The sequence below is a fragment of the Salvelinus sp. IW2-2015 genome, linkage group LG35 (genome assembly GCF_002910315.2).
Source record: "Salvelinus sp. IW2-2015 linkage group LG35, ASM291031v2, whole genome shotgun sequence".
NCBI classification, from domain to species: domain Eukaryota; kingdom Metazoa; phylum Chordata; class Actinopteri; order Salmoniformes; family Salmonidae; genus Salvelinus; species Salvelinus sp. IW2-2015.
The window spans coordinates 8,459,664-8,467,040 of NC_036874.1; positions in this window are offsets into that span (position 1 = coordinate 8,459,664).

Genomic DNA, 7,377 nt, shown 5'->3' on the forward strand with positions numbered 1-7,377 from the left:
TCGTTTCTACAGCTCTAGTGGACTCCGGTTCCGCTGGGAACTTCATCGACCAGGTCCTCGCCTCCTCCCTGAACTTACCTTCCTACCCGCTCTCCTCTCCTTTTCCTGTCAAAGCCCTGGATATGCTACCTTTGGAATCCGGTGCAATTACACACATCCCAGCACCACTCACCCTCACTGTGGGACCCATGCACCAGGAAAGCCTTCCCTTCCGCATCACCACCACTCCTGTACATAAAGTCATCCTCTGCCTCCCGTGGCTCAAACTTCATAACCCCACCATCTCCTGGTCAAGGATGAGAATCCCTGCCTGAGGACCAGGATGCCGGAGGACCTGCTTTCCCGCACCCTGTGGTTTCATGTTGGTGAGGGTTCTGTGAGTGCACTCCAGCCTATCAATCTGTCCTCCCAAATCGTTGGCCCTGTGTATTGGGACGTGGATGTTGACATCCGCCAGTACTGGTTTAGTTTACGTTCAAAATGGGTTCTCCTATGGGGACAGCCGAAAACCCTTTTTGGAACCCTTTTTTTTAAGAGTATAGAGGAAGAGGATGAGGCGATCTCCATAGTTAATTTGTATTGAGGAGGAATTGGTGAGCCCGTCTGGTACTATCCAGTGTTTTTGGGATCTTCTTGTATCGTCCCGCTGTCAGATGTCACACTACGCTAACTCCTTACCATTGGAAAGGGACTCAACGCTATGTGGTGTGATGGGTGGTAATGACTGACGCTGGGAAACACACTGGCCAGGAGGCGTCAGTGTGAGGAAGGAAAACTCAGCTGTAAAATCATCAATTCAACATCRATTKCACATTGGCTCAACATTTATTAAAGCAGTGTGTGCCCATTGGGCTACTTCCTGAATCCTATTTCCCAAATATTCCACATTACGTAATTTGAGATGTCCCCTATCCTATCAAACATTACAGTTCACTATCCAGTGTGTGAAAATCCTTCATCCATTACCCATTTACCAGSAGGTTTTATGCTTCATTTTTAAGGAAAATGTGGAACATTAAGATAATGACAATCAGGTGAACAAGGTGTGRCAGACAGGTCAGTGTATTTTCAGTTYATGTTTTGTCTGGTTTTARTCAGCTAAGAGCCATAACAGCTTWATATTCCTGTTCAGCAACTTTAATGTTAGTAAATGGGTGGAATTAACATTGTTTCTCTCATTACTTAATGTGCATAGGAACCGTTTTCCGATTTAGGAAATTACACCTTTCTTGTGCACACCTTTCCAATGCACTTGTCACGGAATGAGAGTCCCTGACCTTAGTTTCTTTTATGTCTCTATTTTGGTTTGGTCAGGGCGTGAGTTGGGGTGGGCATTCTATGTTTGTCTAGTTCTATGTGTTTGGGCCGGGTGTGGTTCTCAATCAGAGGCAGCTGTCTATCGTTGTCTCTGATTGAAGAACCATTACTTAGGTAGCATTTCCCACCTGTGTCTGTGGGTAGTTGTTTTCTGTTTTGTGTGTCTTCAACCTTACAGAACTGTTTCGTTTTTTCGTTCTTGCTCTTTGTTATTTTGTTCAGTGTTCAGGTTATTTTATTCTATTAAAATATGAACACTTACCACGCTGCACCTTGGTCTCCTCCATTAGACGATCGTTACAGCACTCAATAGTTTGTATTCAGACTTACCTTGTGAAGTTGCGTAACGGACTTTGCAGGCATGGTTCCCTTGAGTGTCTGAAAAAATGTAATTCAACCGCTGAAAACCCTCCCAACTTGCTGGCCAACAAGATTTTTCATGGAGTTTCCATTAAAACAGGGTTTCCAGTACCTTATTTTAAAAACCCCTTTAAATAGGTGTATCTTAAAATATTGCGGAATGCATCGAGATCAAACTGTTATGGTTTGATCTACGCTCCGCTCCATAACAATTTAATTAGCCTACATGTCTTTTTCTGATATTAACAACTGTTACTAATGATCCGCAGCAACAACCACATGGCCGTGACAGCGTTTACAGGGGAAGCAAATGAAGGTAAACAAAACAATGTAATGGAAATTGTTTTTGGGTTAGGAAAGCATGTACGAGTCATATAAAGGCTATGTAGGCTATACCAACTAAAGGGAACTAACAGTAATTTGGCAGTTGAATATGTGTTGTTATTAGGCTACTGATGGTCGATACTGATTAGTGGCTAATATTTAACATGATAGAAATAGGAAACGGAGAAAGTCGCAGTAACCTATGATTAAGACATTTGAGAGMGGCCATCCCTGCAAGTTAAAAGGCTGTACAATTTCAATTCTGCATAATAGCACAGCATTTCATGAACTTTACTGCCATATGCAGTGGCCSTGCGTGGGGAAGCCAGTACACGCTTGTATTTTTTGTTGTCCTAGGCAACCTGGCTAAAATGCTTCTCAGGCCAGGGGCACAACAATGTATGAATTAATGGTTGGATCAGATTCACCATTCTAATTATTGGCCAGTATGGAGAATTAAGTAAAACCACAAGTCCAAATCCCTATCTCCATCCATGGCTAATTTAGAAAAGGGACAATTTTATGCCCTCAGGCCCCTACTCCACCACTACCACATATCTACAGTACTAAATCCACGTGTATTTATAGTGCGTATGTTATCATGTGTGTGTGTGTGTGTATGCATGTGTCTGTGCCAATGTTTGTGTTGCTTCACAGTCCCCGCTGTTCCATAAAGTTTTTTTTTAATCTGTTTTTTAAATCTAATTTTACTGCTTGTGTCAGTTACTTAATGTGGAATGTAGTCATGTAGTAGTGTGTGCCTCCCATAGTCTGTTCTGGACTTGGGGACTGTGAGGAGACCTCTTGTGGCATGTCTTGTGGGGTATGCATGGGTGTTAGAGCTGTGTYCCAGTAGTTTAGACAGACAGCTCGGTGCATTCAACATGTCAATACCTRTCATAAATAAAAGTAGTGATGAAGTCAATCTCTCCTCCACTTTCAGCCAGGAGAGATTGACATGSATATTATTAATATTAGCTCTCTGTGTACACCCAAGGGCACGCTGTGCTACCCTGTTCTGAGCCAATTGTTTTGAGACAATTTTGTGGCACCTGACCACACAACTGAACAATAGTCAAGGTGCGACAAAACTAGGGCCTGTAGGACCTGCCTTGAGTAGACACACCTCCGCCACACCTTAATTTATAATTCATAATTCAGGGCTCATCTGTAAAATAGACCTTTCAGTATGACTCCATGATAAAATAAAGGTTAAATAACAATTTCTTAGATCTCCACCGTGAACGAAATAGCAGGTGAAAAGCGTGCTAATCTCATGCTTGTTCATAGTCAGAATAAGTATAAAGAAAAAAAGTGCATAAAAAGGGAATAAAGTTCCATTTGCGTGGTCGAAATTGGGTGCATAGTGAATCTGCAATCATACTGGCACACTTAACTTTTTTTTCTTTTTGATGATACTTGTATGCCTTTGGAAAGTATTCAGACCCCTTGACTTTTTCCACATTTTGTTAGATTACAGCCTTATTCTAAAATCTATTCAATATTTTTTTCTCATCAATTTACACACACTACCCCATAATGACATAGCAAAAACAACTATTTTGAATTTTTGCCAATTTATTTAAAAAAAATATATATATATTATATGTGTAAAAAAAACTGAAATATCACATTTACATAAGTATTCAGACCCTTTACTCAGTACTTTGTTGAAGCACCTTTGGCAGCAATTACAGCCTCAAGTCTTCTTGGGTATGACGCTACATGCTTGGCACACCTCTAGTTGGGGAGTTTCTCCCATTCTTCTCTGCAGATCCTCTCAAGCTCTGTCAGCGTTGCTGCACAGCTATTTTCAGGTCTCTCCAGAGATGTTCGATCGGGTTCAAGTCCGTGCTCTAGCTGGGCCACTCGAGGACATTCAGACACGTGTCCCGAAGCCACTCCTGCATTGTCTTGGCTGTGTGCTTAGGGTCGTTGTCCTGTTGGAAGGTGAACCTTCACCCCCAGTCATATGCCTTTTCCTGAGGAGTAGTTTCTGTCTGGCCACTCTACCATAAAGGCCTGATTGGTGGAGTGCTGCAGAGCTGGTTGTCCTTCTGGAAGGTTCTCCCATTTCCACAGAGGAGCTCTGGAGCTCTGTCAGAGTGACCATCAGGTTCTTGGTCACCTCCCTGARCAAGGCCCTTCTCRCCAGATTGTTCAGTTTGGCCCGGGCAGCCAGCTAGGAAGAGTCTTGGTGGTTCCAAACTTCTTTCATTTAAGAATGATGGAGGCCAKTGTGTTCTTGGGGACCTTCAATGCTGCAGACATTTTTTGGTACCKTTCTTCAGATCTGAGCCTCGACACAATCCTGTCTCAGAGCTTTACGGTCAATTCCTTCGACCTCCTGGATTTGTTTTTACTCTGACATGATGGCACCAAAGAACATGGCTGACGTTTTACATTCTCCCAACCAATTYTGAAATTTTGTTATTTTCTTTGCGTTTTGTGTAACTTATTTTYTTACTTGTTGTGTACATAATGTTGCTGGTACGGTCTCTTTCAACAGAAAATAACTTCTGGACATCAGAAAAGCGATTACTCACCGGGGACTGGAAGAAACTTTTTCCTTTAATAAGTCCGACGAGAAGGATATCCTGCTTTCAATGGAACAGGTRCAGATCCACTCCTTTTGCGTGAAGAAAAGACGCCGGAAAAGGGGATGCAGATCGGGGATKCTTCTGAGAATCCGGAGGCAAGCGAACAAACTCCCAATGCCTTCCATTCTTCTTGCTAACGTGCGATCGTTGGAAAATAAAATGGATTACCTACTATTAAGATTATCCTACCAATGGGACATTAAAAACTGTAACATCTTCTGTTTCACCGAGACGTGGCTGAACGAAGAAACGGACAATATAGAGCTGGCGGGATTTTCCATGCAACGGCAGAACAGAGATGCTACATCTGGTAAGACGAGGGGTGGGGGTGTGTGTCTTTTTGTCAATAACAGCTGGTGCGCGATGTCTAATATCAAAGAAGTCTTGAGGTATTGCTCGCCTGAGGTAGAGTACCTTATGATCAGCTGTCGACCACATTATCTACCAAGAAAGTTCTCATCTGTATTTTTCGTAGCCGTCTATTTACCACCGCAAAGCGAAGCTGGCACGAAGACCGCTCTCAACCAACTCTATAAGGCCATAAGCGAAGAAGAAAATGCTCACCCAGAAGCGGCGCTCCTAGTGGTCAGGGACTTTAATGCAGGCAAACTTACATCAGTTTAACCAAATTTTTGGTCGTAGTGAATGGATTACTGTACCGTCATAACAGGGTTGACCTTTGGGTTGCTGAGCCAGCACCTACTCAGAACCCTGATGGTCATAGGGGTCGTGAGGAGCCAGGGGATCACAGGACMCCCGCTCCCTCGCCCATCAATACTCCCCTCAGACAGTCAGATGACATGCCTGTGCGTGATCCCYCAGTCTTTGCAGAAAATGTGGCTGTCCCAGCCACCTAAAATACTTAATCTGTAGGTTACCTCCTATAGATTCCTGACAGATTTTTTTTTTTTTTTATAAATGGGAAAAGTGAACAGACTATCAAAATGTGTTGTTTATTTTATACCTGAAAAAAAACTAAACTGTTCATGTTGGATATTATTACTAGGTTTGCTTTGTTAGTGTATTGACATCTCCTGTCCTATTTTATAAACGGGAAGATGTTATGGGTGTAAGTTGGCACGTTAATGCCATCTGTTGGTAAATGTTCGTTGCTGCAACACAAGTGTTTTTACCAGTGTGCTTGATGTACCCGGATGTATTACAATGTGCTGAACAAGACTGGTTACTCGCATCATTGACTCCTTCTCGTCATTTAACATCCAAACAAATGCTGCTATGGCAATTAACTATTTGATAATGATTAACGKCACTAACAAACACAATTTCTCACTCTCCCTTTCCCTCTTTGTCATGTGTTGTTAAGTACAATAGGCTAATCATCCATAAATGCTGCGCTCTAACAGAACTTTGACCAATCTGAGTCATAACCCACTGGGCCTCACTGGTTGAATCAACGTTGTTTCCAAGCCATTTCAATGAATTTACGCTGAACCAATGTGGAAAAGATGTTGAATTGATGTCAGAGCCCAGTGAGAAGCCACAGCTACTCTACTGGTGAGGGATGCTTGTTTGTGTCTCCATCACAGAGACAGGCCCAAGCCATGAGTCAGTCCCACGGATCGATACAAACTCAGGTTAGATCAGAGGAAACAGATAAAGGTTCAGAGGCTGGGATAGGTCAGCTTATTGATTGCAGACAAATTCACCCCAGACATCATCCTTGCCCCTACAAGCCAAGCGAATCACCTTCAGACTTTAAGCAAATTGAAAATGTAATTACTCTGACTGTCGAGAATCTTGTTTACCCCCTAATTTCAGGATTTCCTTTTACTATAAGTGTCAGCAGAGCGGCTCATACATTAAAATGTCTCTGATGCACGCAGGTAGGAGCACTGTTAGAAAATGTGGACAGCAGCTACATTCCAATAATCTGTTTGATTGTAACCAGATTATACTGTCTGGATGCAATTGTCATACTTGAGTAAAAGTAAAGATAACTTAATATAAAATGACTCAAGTAAAAGTGAAAGTAACCCAGTAAAATTCTACTTGAGTAAAAGTCTAAAGGTATCAGATTTTAAATGTACTTACAGTAAGTACACTGGTGGAAAAAGTACTCAATTGTCATACTGGAGTAAAATTAGAGAGGTAAAGTAAATGCTACACATCAAATTCCTTATATTTAGCAAACCAGATGGCACAATTTCCTTTTGTATTACTTTTTTTGACAGCCATGGGCACACCCCAACACTCAGACATAATTTACAAAGGAAGCATTTATGAGCATTTATTTATTAAGCATTTATTTATGTTATTTTAGTGAGTCCAACAGATCAGAGGRAGTAGGGATGACCAGGGACGTTCTCTTGATAAGTGTGTAAATTTGAACCTTTTTCCTTTGCTGCTAAGCATTGAAATTGTAACTAGTACTTTTGGGTGTCAGGGATAATGTATGGAGTGAAAAGTGCATAATTGTCTTTAGGAATGTAGTGAAGTAAAAGTAAAAGTAGTCAAAAAATGTAAATAGTAAAGTACAGATAATCCAAAAAAAAGTAGTACTTTAAATCATTTTTACTGAAGTACTTTACACGGCTGCTGTCTATTGTGTCTCAAATCATATTCTGAGGTCTATTTGCTTGATTGAGGTCTATTTGCTTGATTGCACACAACTCAGTGAGGCAGTGAAGCTCTCTTTAGAATCTGGCCTCATCAGTATTTGAGTGGTGTAGGTAGACAGCTAGACAGTCACGTGATTCTTTCACATGCCTCATTGTTCCAGTATCATTGGCCATGGCCCCCTGCTGTGGACCCCAGC